General features: G+C 37.9%; 1 protein-coding gene across 3 annotated transcripts in view; it reads right to left on the reverse strand.

The window, feature by feature from the left end:
• LOC121375658 (protocadherin Fat 1-like) overlaps positions 1-24,057 on the reverse strand; it is a 183,259-nt gene that overhangs the window by 141,529 nt on the left and 17,673 nt on the right. The gene's annotated exons all lie outside the window — the stretch shown is intronic.

Below are 24,057 nucleotides of genomic sequence, written 5' to 3' on the forward strand. Positions count from 1 at the left end.
TTCGGTTGTCTTCAACAACTTCATGCTTCACCTACAGTGTGTATGTCAGGAATCCAGCCACCAATCCAAGACATACCTCACCTCCTGTAGCCCTGTGGTTAGTTGTAATCCATCAACATAAACTTGTCAGTGGTCATCCTATCTGCATGTGGTCAACGGTTTGTGGTCACACCATGGTTTGACCAAGTCCAGCCTGTACATGTATGTACAAATGTAGGACACCTGAAGCATTTACAAATCTCAGTTTTGAGCTTTAAAATTTACACCTGTTTATGAAGAATATGCATTTCTTTATTCTTTGAGGTACTTCTATTTATTTTAAATTCACAGTCATGGTTTTTGCAAGGGCAATGGCTGACCTAATAATAACTTTTAGAATAACCCCAACTCAACTTAATCACATGTATATATTGGAAAATACCAACAGCACACATGTGTATGACAAAACATTTCTGTAGTCTGGTATACAAAATAGAAATGGAATCTTTAAATTTAGAAAAATATAGTGCTAGAATTCTGTAAAGTAATCAAAGCAAGAACACTAAAATGCAATGACAGCAATGTGTACTAAAACCACATTAAATATCAAATAAATGGACTGTAACACTTAATTCATTATTCAATATATACTATTCACTATTTCACTATTGAATAGACGTTGCTAGGGTATTAATGTCTTAAAAAAATGTTGATGGTATTTTAGTTTGGATGCATTAACACCAAGTTAAAAGTTTAAATAGTTAATGATGTGAGCACCTAAATGACGTGTTAATCTGATAGCAAGCAGTCACTTACATGCTCAAGTACATACCAGTAAATATAGGTGAAAAATGTTTTATTAATTAGAAAATCTCACACGGACTCAAAAATGGGGCAAAAAGTGGGTCTTTGAAGATTTATTTAACCTATTACCAAGAAAGGAAAGGGTAAGTTTTGAACTCATTAATCGCAATCTGGCCGATCAGACTGTACAAGGTGTTTAATGGGTAAAAGCTCATTAGTGGTACAAATTGCCTTCATAACACATGGTGTTTACACAGCTGATTAACACAGCTCTAGAAACGTGCACTGGCTGTGACCCATGGAAGCCTTCATGAAAAACTCATGTCAGATACCAACATGACCTAGTGTTGAGTTTATAAAGCTGTTTTGTTTAATGATACCACTAGTGTATATCAATTTACTCATTACTGGGCATTGGATGTCAACATTTGATAATTCTGATACATGTATATGCAGTCATAGAGGAAACCTGCTACATTTTTTCAACAGAAGCTAGGGATCTTTAAATGCACTTTTACACAGACAGGACAGCACATACCATAGCTTTTGATATACCAGAGAATGGTCCTACCAATGATGGTTTGATCTACTGACCGAGTTACATCCTGTCCCAGGCTGAGTTTATTATTACCACAGTAACATAAAGTTCCTTTTGTTTAACGACACCACTAGAGCATATTGATTTATTAATCAACAGCTACTGGATGTCAAACATTTGGTAATTTTGACATATAGTCTTAGAAAGGAAACCTGCTACATTTTTACATCAGTAGTAAGGGATCTTTTATATGCACCATCCCACAGTCAGGATAGCACATATGACGGCCTTTGATATATCAGTCGTGGTGCACTGGCTAGAACGAGAAATAGCCCAATGGGCCCACTGACGGAGATCGATCCCAAACCAACCGCACATCAAGCGAGCGCTTTACCATTGCACTATGTCCCGTCCCTACCACAATGAAAGACATTATATATTACTAGTATTCAAATCTGCTGACTGCACAGTAATTAAAATTCTAATAGAATTTTAAAAAAATGTATTTATAAATTACATAAATTTGTCACATGATATGGTAAATGTATTCACTTTATCTTTAGCACAAGATCTGTATATAAACATCTTGGGGAATAGACATGACGAACTTGTCTACATCTTTAATATCACATCATCATGCACTTAAGTTAAACCGCTTTCTAGACTACTACAAACGCAACATAAAACTCCCATTGGATGGGATATATCCCAAAATAGTAACCCATGGTAACGATGCATAACACTTGTAATGCTCAAAATAGCATCCATGTAACAGTTCGAATGTTCAGTCACTTGGATCATTAGCAAGATTAACAGCTGCATGTGAATTACATCACAAAAGGGTGTTATAGGCATTAAAATGTTACAACAGATGGTGGGGCTTTAAAAGGTACATACTCTTCACAGATGTGATGATTCAGTAATTGTATTTTGGACATATAATTTGGTAAACTAAAATAAAAAATAGACAGATTTATTCACAATATCTGTTTCACTGATAAAGTACGGTTTTTTCCTTACACCCAGCTAGCTCTCCCACTCTACCACCTTACACATTACACCCAGCCAGCTCTCCCACTCTACCACCGTACACATTACACCCAGCCAGCTCTCCCACTCTACCACCGTACACATTACACCCAGCCAGCTCTCCCACTCTACCACCGTACACATTACACCCAGCCAGCTCTCCCACTCTACCACCGTACACATTACACCCAGCCAGCTCTCCCACTCTACCACCTTACACATTACACCCAGCCAGCTCTCCCACTCTACCACCGTACACATTACACCCAGCCAGCTCTCCCACTCTACCACCGTACACATTACACCCAGGCAGCTCTCCCACTCTACCACCTTACACATTACACCCAGCCAGCTCTCCCACTCTACCACCGTACACATTATACCCAGCTAGCTCTCCCACTCTACCACCTTACACATTACACCCAGCCAGCTCTCCCACTCTACCACCGTACACATTACACCCAGCCAGCTCTCCCACTCTACCACCGTACACATTACACCCAGCCAGCTCTCCCACTCTACCACCGTACACATTACACCCAGGCAGCTCTCCCACTCTACCACCGTACACATTACACCCAGCCAGCTCTCCCAAGCCAGCTCTCCCACTCTACCACCTTACACATTACACCCAGCCAGCTCTCCCACTCTACCACCGTACACATTACACCCAGCCAGCTCTCCCACTCTACCACCGTACACATTACACCCAGCCAGCTCTCCCACTCTACCACCTTACACATTACACCCAGCCAGCTCTCCCACTCTACCACCGTACACATTACACCCAGCCAGCTCTCCCACTCTACCACCGTACACATTACACCCAGGCAGCTCTCCCACTCTACCACCGTACACATTACACCCAGCCAGCTCTCCCAAGCCAGCTCTCCCACTCTACCACCTTACACATTACACCCAGCTAGCTCTCCCACTCTACCACCGTACACATTATACCCAGCCAGCTCTCCCAAGCCAGCTCTCCCACTCTACCACCTTACACATTACACCCAGCCAGCTCTCCCACTCTACCACCGTACACATTATACCCAGCTAGCTCTCCCACTCTACCACCGTACACATTACACCCAGCCAGCTCTCCCACTCTACCACCGTACACATTACACCCAGCCAGCTCTCCCACTCTACCACCGTACACATTACACCCAGCCAGCTCTCCCACTCTACCACCTTACACATTACACCCAGCCAGCTCTCCCACTCTACCACCGTACACATTACACCCAGCCAGCTCTCCCACTCTACCACCGTACACATTACACCCAGGCAGCTCTCCCACTCTACCACCGTACACATTACACCCAGCCAGCTCTCCCAAGCCAGCTCTCCCACTCTACCACCTTACACATTACACCCAGCTAGCTCTCCCACTCTACCACCGTACACATTATACCCAGCCAGCTCTCCCAAGCCAGCTCTCCCACTCTACCACCTTACACATTACACCCAGCTAGCTCTCCCACTCTACCACCGTACACATTACACCCAGCCAGCTCTCCCAAGCCAGCTCTCCCACTCTACCACCGTACACATTACACCCAGCCAGCTCTCCCACTCTACCACCGTACACATTACACCCAGCCAGCTCTCCCACTCTACCACCTTACACATTATACCCAGCTAGCTCTCCCACTCTACCACCGTACACATTACACCCAGCCAGCTCTCCCACTCTACCACCGTACACATTATACCCAGCCAGCTCTCCCACTCTACCACCTTACACATTACACCCAGCCAGCTCTCCCACTCTACCACCTTACACATTATACCCAGCCAGTACACATTATATTGGAAAAGTTAACGTTGCTTTTGTTTGATGACACCACTGGAGCACATTGATTTATTAATCAGCAGCTACTGGATGTCAAAAGTTTGGTCATTTTTTTTACACAAAGTTTTAAGAGGGAAACCTGCTACATTACTTCCATTGGAAGCAAGGGATCTTTTACATGCACCCTCCAACAGACAGCACATACCACAGTACTTGATATCCATGGGTCTACTGATGTAGTTTGATCCTGCAAGCTATTATACTACAAGTACCTTGGAGCTGTATCAACTTTCCACAAAATATGCCGAGATTCTTGGGGGGGGGGGGGGGGGAGGGGGTATGATGGGAGGTGGTTCAATCATGAGCCAATTTGCTAGATGGATCTCATCTATCGACCCAATCCATAGAACACTGTCCATTATTCATCAGCCTCTAATACAATTTACTGCTACCTTATTCCTGGACCGAAATGCATTTTTGTGGCAGATTTTGTGGACCTTATCTATTGACCCAGTCCACAAAATAGCCTGGAAAATATCATTCTTCAACCCATAACAAAGTTTATTTCTGCCTTATTGCTGACTCAAAGTTCTCATCAACCGTAATTACCTCTATTCCTGAGGCTTTAATATCTCTCATTGCAAACATCAATACCGCCAAGAAAATCTACTGCAATGAAACCCAATTCATCCCTAAGCTCTTGAAATCTTGCTCCCCATGACTGAAAGTGATTATGCTCAACTTTAGCCAAAGACCCCACACACACACACACCTAAAAAAATATTTTAAAAATATAAAATTAGCTGATAACTAACAGAACAAGTCAACATATTTGACTACAGTTGCAGAAATGGAAAAATGATTGACAAGTCAATCAACGTATTGGACCTAAGTTACAGAAACGTAAAAATTATGATAACGTCAATCGATGGGACAAGTCACTGAGCTATATACTTAAGAAATAAAAAAACAAAATGATGGCAAAGTCGATCAATGGGACAAGTCACTTTAGCCGTGAAGAATGCGCTCGAGTTCGGGGCAGGTGAGATCAATATTCCAAACACGAAAGGCAAACAAACGAACGCATTTGAGAGCGACCTGGCAGGTAAAAGTTCGGTTACCGATGTTGACGTTAGCAGCAATCGTCCAATTGTCTGCCGGGCCAAACACACTGCAGCCTCTTCAGCCTCCCGGCCTGTTTGATGTCGCTAACACAAACACGATAAACCGGGGACGTGTGCAACGGGCAATAACGGAAGAGGACTAGCACAAAACCATTTGTCATTTTGTACAAAGAAACACTCCTCTCTCAGGACAAAGATATTCCATATTTGCAATTAAAATGCAGATGTTCCAGACAAGACAGATAAAAATGGATGACCGAGTTAAAAAGTTATTATAAAAAAAAGGTAGAAACAGAATACAGTTCAGTGACTGGATACAACAAATTGGAAAAATCTCAAGACAAATCAGAGAATCGGTTTGATGAATCAGTAGATTAACCAGCTTTGTTGTCTTTGACAAACATTATGTACTGACACATTCTGGAAATATTATGGTAGTTTTTATGTTGGAACCGTAATAGCTAATGATTAATAAATCAATGTGCTCTAGTGGTGTCGTTAAATAAAATAAACTTTAACTTTTAATTATCCTACTGCCTATTGCAGTTGAGGACAGCACTCTACCACTAAAAGATGTCCCAACTAAGATAGACATGAAAACAATTATTCTTTATCTTACTTAAAGTGGAATCCATGGATATAAAAACAAAATACACTTAGGTCAGTAAGAAACCTGGCCCGTGAGTGCGTGAGAATAACAATAACAAACGAAAAAACCCACCTATAAACTATTATTTTTAACAAAAGAATATGAACAAATTCCCACAACATTCCCTATCCACAAAGACTGAAAGGCAGACCAGCTGTGCACTAATGGGCATGCACAAAACAGCAGGCCAAGAAAAACCAGGAAATTACCCGTTTTTCATTTCCGGTCACAGCTGAGAAACCAAAAGGTTACAAAAGGTCAGTAACACTACAACAACAAACTGCATTCATACAGACATTCTGCACAAATCCTTGTAAGAAATACATGTATGTGTACATGTGTAAATTACAAACACATCAAACAGCAGCATTTTTATATAATCAAAAACACGCAGGGCCAGTTTGCTACATGAGATGATCTAAATACATGGTACAATAGTTCAAGTAGAATATACAATGTATATATGCATCTCCCCTTCATTATTCAAACTACATTACTATGATCTTATTATTTTTAAAATAACAAAAAAGTAAACAGTTAGAAATAACAAATGGCAAGAGATCTATCCTGTATACTAACCTCGTTTACAGATATAGTTATCAATTTTTATTTTTATTTTGTATGGTGAAGGTCACTTTTAAAATAACTATAAAAATCTAATGGATTACGAGTGCATTGTTTGCCTAATAGCGCTTATACTGTAATCCTGAACAGTTATTTCCTACCCCAGGCCTCAATGTTAACATTCTGAACTAACTTGTCAAAACAGTTAAACAACTTTCATCCATGTCTGTAGAGGGTAATACATGTATATAAAAGCACTCTTGCTGCTAATCAAAACAACAGTTTAATTAAGTGGTGTCAACTGGTTTCTAATGATACTCCAGACCATGTTTTCGTATTAATGTACCGTCACTTCCAGCAGATACCTTTTTTACCCAGCCACCTTCTTCACAAATCATCTTCAGTAACTGTAATGTTTTTACACCTTGCCCATCTACAAACTGATCTGTACTGAGAAACCAACTATCCTAAGAATAAGGTACTTGTTTTTTCTTCTTTTTTCTTATTACTATTATTATTTTTATTATTATAATATCACACCGTTAATACAGGTTCGAATGACATTCTAAATAAGTACAAATGTTTATACACATGTACATTCATGAAGTATGTTAGAATATTGTTAAATAACAAACATCCCTCTCCATTTCTTTCTGATGTGCAGATATAACAAACAATGCAACGACTAAGTGTGTGCATGTCTGCTATTCATTTCAGAATCAGTAACCTGTATGATAGCATGCACCATTAGCATCGCTCCTAAAAATGATGTACAATTACGTCCAGTATATAGTGTGCCAAAAAGCATGCATCCTAACATCTCGGAGGTTCACACACTGTAAGAGAGAGACAGACATAAAACCAGTGTCCCACAGTGACCATAGAAAGGCCAGGTGTTATTCTGGGCAAACATTACAATAAACAAGCACTGTTAATGTTAAACTCATGGCTAGTTTAGCATGCAGCTATGTAACACAACACACTACGTACTGCATATACATTATGTGACATATGCATAGTCCATGAACCAAGTGAACAACCTGTTATGATGTGGAGTACCATCCAGGTGAATCACTACAGAATACACAAAAACAAAATTAGACATTTTAAAAAATAAAGTTTTTCCAAGCTATTTGAATGAGCTGTCACAAACTCTTAACAGACAGAAGGCAGCAGCTAGCCCAACCCACACCTCCACATTATTAATATGAATGTTTGTTAGCCATATTTACATCCAGTCAGAATGTAGCACATGAAACTTTTAAAAATTAGCCAACTCCACAAAAAGATGATCATCACATATTTATTTTAGATACACCTTGTCGTCTCTAAGTAGAGTGCTCGTCTGAGGTGCTTGAGTTGCAAGGTCAAATCTACAGCTGAAACATTAGGTTTCCCCCGTCCAAACTAATACCCCATGACTTGTTTGTAGTATGTGCTGTTCTGTGTGTGGATATGTTCATATAAAAAGATCTCTTGCAACTAATGAAAAAAGTGAAGTGGGTTTTCTCTGAAGATAATGTGTCGGAATTACTAAATGTTTAAAATCCAACAGCTAATGATAAATTATAAGTGTCCTATAAGTGATATGTTGTTAAACAAAACAAACTTTTTTTTTTTTTTTTTTTTTTTTTTTTTTTGATGCATTAGATCTTAAAAACGGATAAAACGAATACATGAGTGTACATGGCTAAATACCTTCAGGTGTTTGTCATAAATTATTAAATATGCATGGCTGTTTAAAGGGACAATGTACAAGTAAATATCATTAATATAGAACTGTTCTCATGAACACATACATGTAGAAGGCCAGCTTGTAATAGCGGCATACCTTTCTAATAAGCGAATCATGCAAAGGTCATGACACTGATGCATTTGTTTGGTCAAGCAACAAGGAATGCTGTCAGAGAGAAAACACCCCCTCCTTTGCGTTCATCTTGCTCACCAAGGGAGATAAACACACTGTGTCGAAGTGTAGAAAATCTGGACAGATATTCCTTGAGCAGAAAGGTCAGAGTCGGAGAGAAGATACAAATGAATGAAGACCAACATGGACATGAGGATATGCTGGGAAGTGAAGCGGGCTGTTTTGATTTGAGATTCTGATATCCCACAAGTGACATCTGGGTTGAAAGAGAGTATGGTAAAGGTCACTGCATTCTTCGTTTTTCTGTCCAACCATCCATTTATTCATTCATTCATACCAAATCAGGAAACATGTTTCTTGAGCATAGCACATGCACTTAGAAGCATTATGCAGTTTCAAGCTGCATTCACTTGTGAATTCATTGTATATATATGTAAACTGCAGAGAACACCTTTTCTATACAACACACCTGCACATTGTTTAAAAGCTATTCAATGTCTAACCACATTGTAACTGATAAGTTCACTGATATCCTAGATAAATCTGAATGACAAATCTGTTATCCACAATCAAGACCGTATCTCTGTTAGGCTACCTCCCTTTTTATATACATAGCACCCAGATATATATCCAGAACTGCTCAATTTCAGGACTGATAACAGAAATCATCTTATTTTGGTCATTGTTGCTTGTCTCAAGTTTCTGTATTGCTGTTAAAAAGGTACACTTTTTTGATCAATCTACTTAGGAGTATAACTTTGAGACTAATTTTTATAACTGCTTCTCAGTTTCTAGCATTTGCTTCCTACACAACAAAGTGAATTTTGATCCGGGAATATGTGTGTGTGGGTGTGTGCATGTGTGTGTGTATGTATGCGTGTGTATGCCTGTGTATGTATGTGTATGTGTATGTGTGTGTGTGTGTGTGTGTCTTTGTGCATGCGTGTCTGAGAGATAGGTAGGTGTGTGTGCGTGTTGTGTGTGTGTGTGTGTGTGTGTGTGTGTGTGTGTGCATATGTGTGTGTGGATGGTGATCATATGCTCAGTGTGTGCAAGTGTGTGGTGTCTACATTTAGAAAGTAATAAATTCCTTCACAACAGCTGCAGACAGTGCCTGTACTACACCCATCCACAAACTGCAATATTATGTGAAGCTGTTAAAGAGTGATCAAGTCTGCCGTTCTCTGGCATGGAGACATTAAACATACCTGAGCCTTCTCATTTCAGGTGAGCTGTGCACACCTTTGATAAGACAACTAGCGACTCGTAAACCTCAGATCAAAGTGCCCCACAGACTCTTTAATATGACGAGACACCGGCTTTGCTACCTCGGTCACGCCAGCCATGTTAATAATCTCACAACAAAAGCAAGAGCAACCCACAATTTATTGTTCAGGCCTTCTGTAGCTGCGGCTATTCATCAATCTTGAAAATGTATGTGCTGTAATTAACTGAGAGAAACGTGAAGAAAAAGAGTAACTATTTGAGTAATGCGGCAAAAGGGCAGTGTAACTGCACAAGCAAGCTGTAAAGGTGTTCATAATGTATGTGTCTGTCATGTATTCATGTCAAAGAATGAGTCTTGTAACATGATGGTTTCTGCTGCTACTCTTGTTACCAACTAAAAGCATGTTGGGACTTTTTAAAAGCTTTTCTTAATCATCCTCAACATATATTCAGAAAAAGGTAAAAGAAAAAAAAAAAAGGGGGAAAAAAGATTTTTAAAAAAGAGAGAGATATGGACTATATGTAGAAATAAAGACTGAAATGGAAAATAATTCCTGGACCTACTTGCATTGACCATCAGGTTTGTACACTGACCATGTAAAATACATATAGATCCTATTCCTAAACAAAAATGTTTCCAGCAGTGACACACGTGAACACACTGCCTACAAGTGGGAAATTAATTCCCCTGATGTTAAGGACAAGTTGATGAGGGGGAGGGGAAGAGTCCAAGATCAATTCTGTCATTTAACTGGCTCAGGTACATATTCTAATCACTGGACTACATGCCACTCCTAAGTTGAAGGGCTGTTCTAGAATTGATTGGTAGGGAGGCAATTTTTATGTACCCACAAAATAAAGTTTTATTTAAACCATTTTGGAGGCAGATCAACTAAACAAGAGTATCTATGGTGACACCCACCCCACCCCTCCATCTCTTGATGAAAAGTTTGTTTTGTTTAAAGACACCACTAGAACACATTGATTCATTAACTATCAGCTATTGGATATCAAACATTTGGTAACTTGTAGTCTTCAGAGGAAACCCGCTACATTTTTCCATTAGTAGAAAGGGATCTTTTATATGCACCATCCCACAGACAGGACAGCACATACCACAGCCTTTGATATACCAGTCGTGGTGCACTGGCTGGAATAAGAAATGAGAATGGGCCCACTGACGGGGATCGATCCTAAACCGACCACGCATCAAGCAAGCGCTCCCATCTCATGATGAATTCTGGAACAAGCCTGAAAAGTGTTGTTCTAAAAAGGTAAAAACACAAAACAAAAATACCCCAGCATCATCGAGAGACAAGCCGGAACAGATGTGGCTTCACACTGCACTGACCATGGAGGACCTGGGGAGGCTGATAAATCACATTTCCCACCATCATCACCTTCCCAGGAAACCACCTTTGAAGTGACCAATAAACATCACGGCAGACAAACATAAACAGAATTTACTCCTGGCAATAACAAAAAAAAAAAATTGCATCTTCCTTCATTTTTTCTCCCTCTGTCTCTGAACAGTGCAAGTGATGGGCTCAATGCATGCAAACAGGTTTGTTGCTCGTCAAAACACCACAGCCTTGGGATAGGGAAATGGATGAAAAGATTTCAACTGACACCGAGTCCACGTTCAATTGGAACTCAATTTCTATGTGTCGTATACACATTACCTAGGAGATTATTAAATGCTGATGTATATATTATCATTTTACAAACTGCCACAGACTAATGATACTTGTACATTTGGCTGAATACCGTTTGAATTTAATGGATTGTGGTCAATGTACCATGAAATAAATGTATGAGGTTTTTCTAACCGATACTGTTCCATGTTTATACTAGTTAGGAAAGACTCAATGTTATTGTGTTTACTACTTCAGTGAAACTGTCATCAAATTTGTTGATCCTATCTTGGTTTTATATATTTTTACGACAAACCATACCCCAGTTACTTCCACACACACACCTCATAAAAACTCATTAAAATTCAAATGGTACATAAACATATAATTGAAAAAGGCAATGAATGAAAGCCGTCCTTATCTCACTTACACACACATAATCATTTCATGTAGCGTGTCAGCAAAATCACAGAACCAAAAGTCATGTAATATGATCGCCTCCAATGATCACAGGGCATAAAACCAAAAACGTGTTTCCTATTCATTTAAAAAAAAATTAAACTTCAGTCTGAACAAGGCAGCAGTAAAATTTTTGTCTTTTTTTTTTGTGTGTGTCTTTTCTAGACTATATTACAATTATCTTGTACATGTATACAATACTCCATTATCTCAGAAACATTACTTTTCTCCCATCCCCCACCCCATTTGTTTGATTTCACATAAAAATTACAAAAAAATCATTACAAATATTTCAATCCATTGTGTGTGTTTTTCATAAAAGTTGTAACAATGGTTCTGATGCTGATAATAAATGGCATGCTTTTCCAGCCAGGTGTGTTTCACACACCTTCATTCCTCAGTGACAGAGCAGGATCCACATGCATGCACACAAGCAAGAGAACGGTGGTGGAGTGAATATACACAGTATATGATTGATGAGACCCATCACACAAATAATCCATCACTGGCATCATGCAGAAATACTTCAATTTCCAGATGCAACTTCATTCCCAGATGCAACACAAGCACACCACAGACCTATCCTATCATACACCTTGCATGTATGCATTATGCATAAAAATGTTACAGGAAAAAGGTTTAAAAGTTGTCCAAAAAATAGATTTACAAAAGAGAAAAATAAGAAGAGAAAAAATATTTTCACAAAATTCAAGGTTTTAATTGTCTACCACAACCTGGTTTGAGAGAAATGGAAAATAAATCTAAAAACAATTTTCAACAGAAAGCTAAACCTAATTGACTATGGCTAGGCAAAACAAATTGACCCAACCAAAACTGTATAGGTACGTGTTGTGTGTGTGTGTGTGTGTGTGTGTTTATGGTGTGTGTGTGTGTGTGTGTGAATGTGTGTGTGTGTGTGTACGCATGTGTATGTGTGTGTTAAGTGTGTCTGTGAGTGTGCACATTTGTACATGTGTGTGTGTGCATTGGAAGGTATGTATCAAAGATTACACAGTATGTGCTGTCCTGCATGTCCATGACAAAGTGCATACAAAAGACCTGTCCCTTGCTGCTATTCCTAGAATGTCCCAGAATATCGTTTGGCAGGTCTGTTCCCTTACACACTGTAATTACATAGCACCCCTAACAAACTAACTCAAAACAATTTGTGTCATTAAATGTTCTTTTACCTTCATTTTCCACATTACAACTGTGACAAAATCAAAATGAAGATAAAAGGTATTATCCATTATTGTGGCGCTTGAACATACATGACATATATTATGGACAAGCAGCGCATACTGTGCATTCCTTCAATGTGTGTGGGTGGTGGCAACTTGTGTGTGCCGCACCAGCTCTATCATTTAGATCAGCATGATAGAATATTATAAATATGAGTCTGTTCATTCAAAGATGATAAACTCATTTCCTTCAATGTAATTTGTTGTTCATATCTGATGTCAAACATGCTGTTCTGGGCAATTACTTCTGAAAGTTTTGCTATCAGCATTTCGCTTTCTGACTAGGTCAATGGTTAGTGAAAATACAAATGGTGAGGGGTAGTGGGGGGGGGGGGGGGGAGGGTTTAAGAGAGAAAAAGAATGTCAGTTTTTTAACCACATGCATGCATGAAGGTCACACATATTGCTAGAACACTTCACACCTGCTATTTGCACCAAGTTTAAAAAGTAAAGTTTTTTATCTTTTCACTTTTAATACCATAATCTGCTGTTTATATTAACCAACTGTACGGGCAAAGTCATAGGAACACCTGCTAACAAATATGGACAGTGTACTTAAAAAGAAGGAAAAAAAATTGCCAAAAAAATTCTTCATTTGTTTGATGTCAGTTTTGTTTTTAGAAATGAACGAGTTCACTTCTGCTTTTTCACACTAGACCGAACACAGCACAGACACTGCACCCAGTAACAGCCAAGAGGTCAGTGACCACTGTGTGTAGACCAGTCAACCAAATCAAATTAATCCATGCTTCAGAACCGGTTGGGGCCAAACTTTCCCACTGCAAGAGTATCAAGATTACTAATGTTGAAGCAATCCTGGGGAATGACTTGACAATGTTAGGTAACACCTGTGTGTACATTTGGTAATCGTTTAGATTTTGTAATCGATGGGGCAGCGTCATCAAGTAGACATTTATCTTGAATGGTGTAGTCGATGGTTAAGTCATCAGACTTTAGGCTAGTAGGTTCTGGGTATGTATTGCAGTATCAGCTCCTACCTATGTGTATACAGTGAGTTTTAATAGCTCAGTTGGGAGATGCTCATTAATGACATGTACATAGTGACTTCTTTTCCTCTAACCAGTCTTTGCCATGAGTAAAATCAAAGGCAAACTGTTGTAATGCTAATTAGTACATCCATGTAATAATTATGTTACACACGAAATAGCCATAGTTTACCATGCTGGTTGTGAAGTTAGTAGACTTCTATGTGAATCCCAGTTTTCGTGTCTTTAGCATATAAGCTTATGACATGGAGTCCCAAAAGATTACATCATTTACAATTTTGGCAGAATCCTAAAACAAACAATCCCAAAAGTCAATGCGTGAAATGTGCTTGATGACATGACCACTGACCTAAAGCCGGTGTGTGCATCGCTGTAGTCAGGACATCGTATACCCTGCCAGCATGGGGACAATAGATCTACAGAGCACCAGGCAAATTTAAAAACAATGCACAGAGTAGACTAATGTTTTACTTCCAACTGTCAAAATGATTCTTGTTTTTAAATTCCAACCTACAAATGTACATGTGTACATGTACATACCATTAGTCTTCGCTATGAACAAAATCAAGGCGAGCTGAAGATCACTCTCCTTAAACAATATGATGTGAGCAATCACATGCAGGTTTCAAACAAAATTCACTTAATTTTTTTACTGCAAGGCGATTAATTTGCAGCTCTCTTAAAAAACATTCCAGGCAAGGGTGGATGGGAGCGGGATGTGATCACTTGCCTTTTCTGGTGACGACTCTACCATAATTGTGCCAACTTGTGGCTTGTTAAATACTGGAACAACAATGGGCACACACACAAATAAATATCAAACTCAAAAGGTTTTTGTACTTAGTCAAATCTCTGTTTAACCAAGAGTTTCCAAAGGTGGCCCCCTAAGACAGGTCTGTGCTACATAATACAGGTCTGTAATTGTACTACATTAATTGGGTGATTTGTAAGAAGAGAAACATGGTCTCTATATAAAGGTGGGTGCTTGGGCAAGTCTGACTGTATAATTGTGTACAGTGTTCAAGCAGAATTCTTATCCTCTGTTCCGCATAATATGAGAAATATCCAGTTCATGTGGAAATAATTACTTAAGTGTTTGCTTTAAGCACATACAGCATCTGAAAGTGACAGATCTAACATTAGTGATGACGAACTGTATGTGTTACACTTATATCATTTACATTCGCAATAAGACATCTAAAAACCAAACACTGTACACTCTCGACAAGTACATTTATACGTATCAACTTTCAGGATATCTCCTCACAATCCACTGTATATAGCTCTGGACACTGGGTGTATTTCCTATAGTTCATATGTACCTGGTATACAATAACTGACATATTTACTCATGAAATGAACTTTAAGATTTGCTGCAAAACATGCTTCTCAAAATGGAAAATCCATGTATTCAGGGATTGAAACTGGCTTACATTTCTGCCGGATATTTGATGCTGTAAACTACAAAAAAGTTTGTTTTGTTTAACGACACCACTGGAGCACATTGATTAATTAATCATCGGCTATTGGATGTCAAAACTTTTGCTAATTATGACTCGATCGTAGTCATCACAGGAAACCCACTACATTTTTCCTAATGCAGAAAGGGATCTTTTATATGCACTTTCCCACAGACAAGAAAGCACATACCACGGCGTTTGACCAGTTGTGGTGCACCGGTTGGAACAAGAAAACACCCAAATCAGTTGAATGGATCCAATGTGGTGGTTCGGATCCTGCGACGCAAGCACCTCAGGCTGTAAACTACAAATTCTGCCGACCCGAATCAAAACCTGCCGGACCAAACATGACTGACTCAAAATAATGTGTGAATATACACATAAAATAGTTGATAATAAGACCATAGGCAATCTAAACTGGAGACTGGCAAAAACTGGTCCGGTTGGCACCATTTCAACCCCTGTGATATTATTTTCAAGATGTCACATAACATTTTTTTAAAAAGCATACCTATACACACCAGGGGCCTAATTCACAAAAGTCTCTTAGGCTCTGCTAGACAACAAAGCATCCTCTTTGCAAGTCTTTTACCATTGCACTGCGAGATCGCAAAGTTGCTAGAGTTTAGTGAATTAGGTCCAAGTACATTATATTGCATGTACAGGTACTTGTAAACCATATTAAAATAAATCCATATAGGGATTCTGTGGGGACTTACTACATTTCAAATTAGAAAGCAGCTTATGCCATGTATGTTTAGCACCTCCTGTAATTACATGTAATCTACAATAGTGCTTGTGAAGCAAAGCCTGGAAATTAATCAAATTTATAGGTAGCTGGCTGATTTTGTCTAATCTAGTAGTAAGAATTGACTATACCTTAGAAATAACCACAACACATTAATTAGTTAATTTTGTTTAACCACTGCATGGATTTTTTTGATGAACATTAGAGATAATATTTATATATTTATATACATGTATAATCAATGTGTATTGTAATTGGGTTTTCACTTCAAGAACATTCTAGTACAAATAATTGGCTTCAATAATTTTTTTTTTTTAAATTAGCCCTTTCTTTTATTACATTTCAGGGAATATTTTGTTTTCAAAATCTTGATTAGCAATATTTCTAGTCAATTGAAAATTGATTAGCAACTACTGTTTAATGTTTTTAAATTGTGTAGCGATCTCTAAAACTTGCCTTACTGAACAAAAAGTTCTCTGCATTCATAAATGTATAGTTTGGAAATAAATCACTTCCCACAAATCTACATGTACAATGACATGTAAAACAAAAGAGAAGAGAGAAAGCAAACAAACACTGAGCATTGTTTAAATACATGCATCTAATCTCCGCACAGAAGACCACATGTACACTGTAGGAGATCTGGTGTTGGCCAATCCATAATACAGTGGTGGTGGGCAGCCAGGATTTACAGATGAAAAATGTCCAGAGAATGTTTGCCAGGCATTCAGATCTTAATCCAGACGTTTCTTTTTTTCTGTTAATAGCCTACGCTATTCTAAGAGTGATAAACAACAAAGACGAGAGGACCAGACCGGCCACTCTTACAATCAGAAGTATAGTCCCTGTTATCCATCTTGGGTTCCCTGTTCAGATAAGATAGGTCGTTTATCAAAACATATGTGAAAAGGTAATTTTCTGCTTCGTTCTGTTTTCTTAGTCTGGCACTCACTGTGGGGGCCATACACCTCCCGAGTGAAAATTAGCTGGCACATCACTTGCAGGCTGCATTACATGCATGGTGGCCACTTGATAGCATTTGATCACCATTGCTTCACTAGAACTGATGGCCAATCATTGATGTGAAGGACGATCCGTCTTCGATACTTTTAACATCTTTTACAATGACCCGTTTTTCGATACTGGTATTAGAAAATTTGTTTCTAATTTTCATTATTATTCATACTTACCTAGTACTAGCACAACAACAATGCTATACAACTTTGAGTTATAACCTCCACTGCAGAATTATCTCCCCTTGTCAGATGTATAACCTACACCCGCGCATGGGTAGACCGTATATCCTCGTTTTTTGATTCTGCAGTCCTCCATTGCAGTCGTATAGCATTGTTGTTGTGCTAGTACGGTAAGTTGAATAAGACTATTGTGTGTTAACAAGCAGACACCTGACATTTTATTTTATTGTAGTTACTAGAGCATTGAAAATGATACAAATGTACCTGCTAGTAATCATCAACTTAAACAGCATATATGTATTAAAGCAGGTTTGTATAAAAAATCATCCATAAATACAAAAAACATTTTGTTTTAAAAACAAATTTCTTCTTCTTCTTTTCGTTCCTTCTTGTAATGATATCACAGGGAGATGTTTGCTGCCAGGATGAGTCTCACAGTGACACGGAGGTATTCCTGGTCTCCATAAAGTTTTTCTTCTGTGTTTTAGCAGCATTTGCTATCAGTTTGAAAATTTATTAACAACTAATAATTAATGTAACAGAATTGTATAGCGATCTTTGAAACTTGTGTATAAAAATTTCCATATAGTTTTTCTTCTGTGTTTTAGCAGCATTTGCTATCAGTTTGAAAATTTATTAACAACTAATAATTAATGTAACAGAATTGTATAGCGATCTTTGAAACTTGTGTATAAAAATCGTGACCCGGTCCCAAATAAAAGGTCAGTCGCTAACATTATTTTTGTTCCAGCTTTCATAGCATATACTATTGATAGAGCAAAGGAATGTAATCCTCAATTTCAACACTTAGACACATCTACAAACAAGTCAAAATGTGTTGACAGCATTTCTTTCCAGTATAACCGTGACTTGCTTTTAAAGTTTCAACATGAAATAGCCCATGATTAATTAATCCATGTGCTCTAATGGTGTTGTAAAACAAAACAAACTTTACTGAAGTTTTATAGAACGTAGCACCATCCCTGGTAAAAGAAATGTAACCATCAACTTCAAATAACACTTGATGACTAATTATAACTATAAGAATAGACATTCCACACAATTCATTCAGTGAAATGGAAATATGTACTGTTTCGGCCTCAGTGCTATTCTCAAAGTAATTATAGTGCTTTCTTCCGTGTCACCAAACATATACAGATATTATTTTAATGCACCAGTACAATATATAGCTGAGATCAAGAATAACTTTCTCTGTTAATTAAGTCCAAAAGAACTTTTGATAGTAAGCATGTGAGCATGAAAACTAAAAATGTTTCAAATAAAACAAAAAATAAAGAATGATATAAAAACATGAACTAGAATTTAAAAAATGTAAGTTAAGTTAAATAATTGGCTTACCAGTAGCACTGATTTATTTTTAATTGTTTAAATAATAAAAAAAACTATTTTTTTTTTAACATTTTAAGTTTCAATTGTTTTCATTATAATTGACTGCTACATTTAACCAAGGATATTGTGCAATATTATTAATAGTACATCTGTTATAAGTAATTTACCATATGAATGCTGAATGACCTACTTGTATGTAATTTGTAAATACTTAATTTATTCAATAATTATCTTTATTTAAAAAATTTGGCTATTATAATCAATGCTGTGTAATTTTTGCATGGTAACAAATGTAGTTCAGTGTGAGAATACGTGATTTGTGTTAAACAAAAACAATTTGACAACTAGTGGGTATTGGGAAAATACCAACCAACAGTTAGTATATAAATTATAATCGTGTAAAGTTCAAAACTGCAAGCACGAGTACCTGATAAACACACACAGTAATACTCAAGTGGTGGAAGGTCATACAATATACCTGGCACATAAAACATCCACTCTGTACAATATATACAAAAATGGCTACGTCAACAACAAAATGCTGATAAGCTAAAAATCATTTGCAAAAATATTTGCTCGGTCAGCCATACAGAAGACCACCAGTATATGATGAGGTAACAGTGAACACAATTTGTCTGTCAAGGTCAAACCAATGGTGGTGGACCGATGTGGTGACACGGTATGGTGACATGGGGCTAGTGAACAGTAAGCTAGGCTCGGTGAGCCGGCATAATTAAAGAGCTTTTACTTAACACATTTACACCGCAGTGGGCACATACCTGAGGCAGGTGACACTGTCACACGGGGTTCCCCGTTACCATGACAATGGCATGCCCCATCTGGTCATTGCAGGGTCAAGTCACTCCAATTGGTTTTTCAACTTTTAATGTTTATTTATTTATATCCCCACTAAATGGGAAGGTGGCTGTATTTACAAAACACTTGGATGCAGTTTGTTTTGAGTGTTGGCAGTGAAGTCAAAAGAGGGTCATCCATACGGAAAACTACAAGTAGAAACTTGGTATCAAAGTTCTGAATGTTCAGTAACTTAGATGGAACATTATTATGCGTGTACACCCACAACAAATATTTTAGTGAAGGTTCAATATAATCTACTACATTCCTAGTGTCAAAGATGTTTTAAAAGTTGCAATTTAATTAAGCTCCACCAGTGTATTACTTATAAGATATAATCCCCAAAACATTTTCCAATTTCATAGCAAACTAATTTAACTCACACACACACCAATCATCTTCATATTCTGCATTTAATATATGTATATATATAATAACCATAGAAGAAATGTTTAAAATTAAAAGTATGAAAACAATTACTAGACTGGGTTTTTTTTTCATATCATGCATATCATATATGCTATACGACAAGGACACACATTGTGTACAAAATGGCACCTATTCTGTTATATTTTTGAATACTTTTAATCCAGCTGTGAGCATAATAACCAGTGGGGGCTGACTTTCCCATGTTAAATTTGTCCCCTGGTTTATTTACAATGATCTGAGTCCTGTATGTGTTGTATGTCCGGACAGAGATGACTCCAGGTATGAAATGATCTGTATGCTACATGTTCACGTACATGTATCTTGCAAGTTACTGACTCGGCTAACTTTCTCAGATGTCTCATTCTTTAGTGCTCATCTCATATGCTACAAGAACATGCTCTTAATGTGAAAGTTCATGCACCCTTAACACTGTGTGAATACAATATACCTTCACTGAATGTACAAGTACCAGTTAGCGAGTACATGTACTTGTATGTATGTGCCAGTATGTTGAGCAAGTTGCATGCTTGTCTTGATGTATGAATGACTTCCTTGCTAAATGGTGGGTCACTAAACTGGGCAGTCCTTCTATGGCAACCTATTGTTATTATAATATCACCTATTCGAACGTAGGGCTAATTTTGGCAGAGTAGAAAATTTCGCCAATTTATTTATTGAACTTCCCCCAAAAACATCAAACATTACATGAAATTATTTTGCCAAATTAAAATAAAATTCACCAATAGTTTTTAAAATTCAAAAAATTTGGTGAGTGGTAGAGCTAGACCTGCTATTGTATGAAGATGTAACTAAATCTAAATATTATGTTAATGACAATAAACAAAAGAAAATCAAATTTATTGGTTGACTGACTGATTGATTGACTGACAGACTGACTAAATGACTGATTGATTTTAGTTAGCTCAAGTTCTGATCCTGCCGACTATGCAAAGAAAGTGACATTGATTCTACACATGCTGACAACCTGCAAGTGACAATGATTCTGCTCATGCTGACACCAAAATGACATTGATTTTGCCCCTGCTAACAGCCCCAGAGCACAGTGATCTTGTCATACTGCCAACTTAAAACTAAGAGTAATGATGTTGGTGACAATGACTGGGAAGAAGCAAGTCTTCACTTGGGAATAACCTTCCACAGCTAAACATTAGAATGTGACCGGTAGGGGGCTGGACTAGACTTTAAACAAAATAAAAAGATACACCAACGGGTGAATATAGGCATATTTTGTTGTTCTTTGGGAAAACAATTACACCATGAGAAATGTATATTGAAAAAATTAAAATATACTGAGATTAATCCAACTCGTGGAAACATTTTGTTGAACAGCACAGGCCCGTATGCAGAAATTTATATGGGGGGGGGGGGGGGGGCCACAATCACGGCCCAAAGCGCCAGAGTTGCTAGGGGGGGGGAGGGGGGTCCGAGGGCATGCCCCTCATAATTTTTAAAAATCTAGAATGCAGGAGATGCATTTTCCTGCATTCTGGGAAGTAAATTTGTCACATCATCGGACTATTTTTTTTTTTAATTTACGCATCCACGGATGGACATTGGCAGACTGCGTACAGGCCTGCAGCATCACATCACGATTCACTATATGTGCAAGCTTTAGAGACATTAAACAGCAGTTGAGAAATCAATTTTCAAATGACTAGAAATGATGCTGATCAAAATTTTAAAAACAAAATGTCCCTTGCAACTGTCAATTCAAGACTTGGCAAGCTCGTTTTTACTATTTCACTATCAAGAGCAGGCTGGGTGCTGTAAGGTCCCTGTTGGCCAACATCCCTGGACACTATCATCGATGTTTAATTCATGCAGATTGACAGTGCAATAATTGAAGAGATTAAGCTTCCTCTGCCAAATTGCCAAAATGTAATTTAAACCAACAATCAATTTGACAAGTACATGTCATAATTATGAATATTCACTGAAGATATAATTCAACAATTCATCCAGTTTAATGACTCTTTATTTTGCTGCATAATTTCAAACAAAATTTGCCAGCATTGAAACAATATTATCTGGCCAGCTCAGAGATATGATACAAACCAGAGTACTTAATGTTCCAAGACTGACAAAAAACACTGATTTGAGAACTAGAAAGGATCTGGAGACCTGTGTTGATCAGACAATAAACTCGTAACTGTCCATGTACAATCTAGATTAAAATATCCACTGATGGTTATCGCAGCATCAAAGGAACCTCTAACATATTACTGAACCTGTACTTATTTATTGTATATATATATATATACTCTAGGGATCAGCTCTGGGCAGCAAGAAATAATTCTGCAATGTTATCAGGCCACAAACAATACACTGATCAGCTCGTGAACAATGTGGTATACAATGAGTTGCTGATGCTATCAATCTAAGCAAGTGAAAACCGGCCTAATCCGACAAGTAGCCACTGCGGGACAAAGGCGGTTGTTGTGTTGTGGACAATCATGAATCTCTTAAATAGGTTTCTGTTCTGGTAGCCATGGACTCCATCCCACACTCATAAAATGCCACAACCTGTGGTGTCTTGAAGGCACTTAGTGAATTAATGATACAATGAATGTTTTACGATAGTCCAGCCACAGAGAGAGGGAACAAGCCACTGGGTGCCGATCATTTGGCTGATAACCGACTGTTCATCCAGTTAACATATGAAACATCTATAATGCATTAATCTGTGCCATTTAGTGACACAGCCTTCACTTCTGACAGGTTCCTGTTAAGATAGTACTTAAGTCTTTTTATAATGACTCCATAACTTAACAAACTTGTTTGATGCCCCAACAGTCAATGTTTTTCTTTATGATAAACATCCATTCAACCATGCATGCATGCATCCTCAATAACAGAAACAAAATTAAGTTTTGCTGCTGTTGTTTTGTTGTTGTTTGCTTTTACTAATTAAAACTTCAAGTACACGTTACAGCAGTGTTCGAGATTAAAAATTTTGGGCAGTATCCCAGTTGGATACTAGCATTTCAAAATCTGGTATCCCATCTGAGAATTTAGTATTATATGGTATCCTGGTGGGATACTGGGTTCTTGAAGTCTGGTATCCAAATTAAATTCTGGTATCCCCAGAATATCGGGATACCGTTAATCTCAAACAATGGACGTACTAATACTAATCAAAACTGTTACACTATTTTTGAACCAATTGTTTTACAGTACACATTTTTAACTATGGTTAATTGCAATTCCATTTTGTGAATATCTCAGTGGCCAAGTGATTACGTTTCTAGACTGTCAGATGCCATGTGATTTTGGTGCAGTAAGATCGAATCCTGCAAATTGACAGTTTGTGGGTTTTTAAATATTTTAAGAGCAACATTAACACCATGACTTCCAAGCTCACCAAGCCACAATTTATGCCAATGCCCACTCAAATCTACAGGCCAACTTGAATGTAAGTGCACACTTATTTCCTCGGCACTAAGGAATATAATTAAAATATTTAATGGTTAGCAAGACTGCAGGTACACAGAGTAGTTAATACTGCCTGTTAAGAGATATTACTACTCCGAGTTGGAAGATATAATATTTATAGCCATCATAAAACCAGTGGTTTCTTGTAAATGGGCATACTGCACTCTGAAGTATCGAGGTTGGCCAATTGTGTTCAAATTCCAATTTACACCTTCTATTGTCAAAGTCTTCGTCGTGTCACTTGGCTAGGTGGATTTTATTGTACATGAAACTTTTTTTTATCTCAAACACTTTTAAGCATCTGATCTGAAAGCAAAACATTAATGAAACCCCAGCTGGAAACTTAAAAAAAAAAAAAAAATCTGATAGGTGGATTTAAATAAACTATAGTGAACTTTGGAAAAGTTCCGGATACAAGAAGGACTGACAAAATCCGCCAGTACATATATGCACAGAGTGCTGGATTTGTAAAATTTTATCCATGCTATTGGTAATGAACAGTACTCTGCAATTGGTCAGGCTTATATATATACAGAACTCTGTCCACAGCACACACCACTCAATATTCAATACAGTTGTATATACTGTGGTACTGCCAATTTTTTGTTGAGCACTGCAGGGGTGTCTGTTACACTTACCTTCTTCTACC

Source organism: Gigantopelta aegis, chromosome 6, assembly GCF_016097555.1.
Source record: "Gigantopelta aegis isolate Gae_Host chromosome 6, Gae_host_genome, whole genome shotgun sequence".
In the NCBI taxonomy this organism is placed as follows: domain Eukaryota; kingdom Metazoa; phylum Mollusca; class Gastropoda; order Neomphalida; family Peltospiridae; genus Gigantopelta; species Gigantopelta aegis.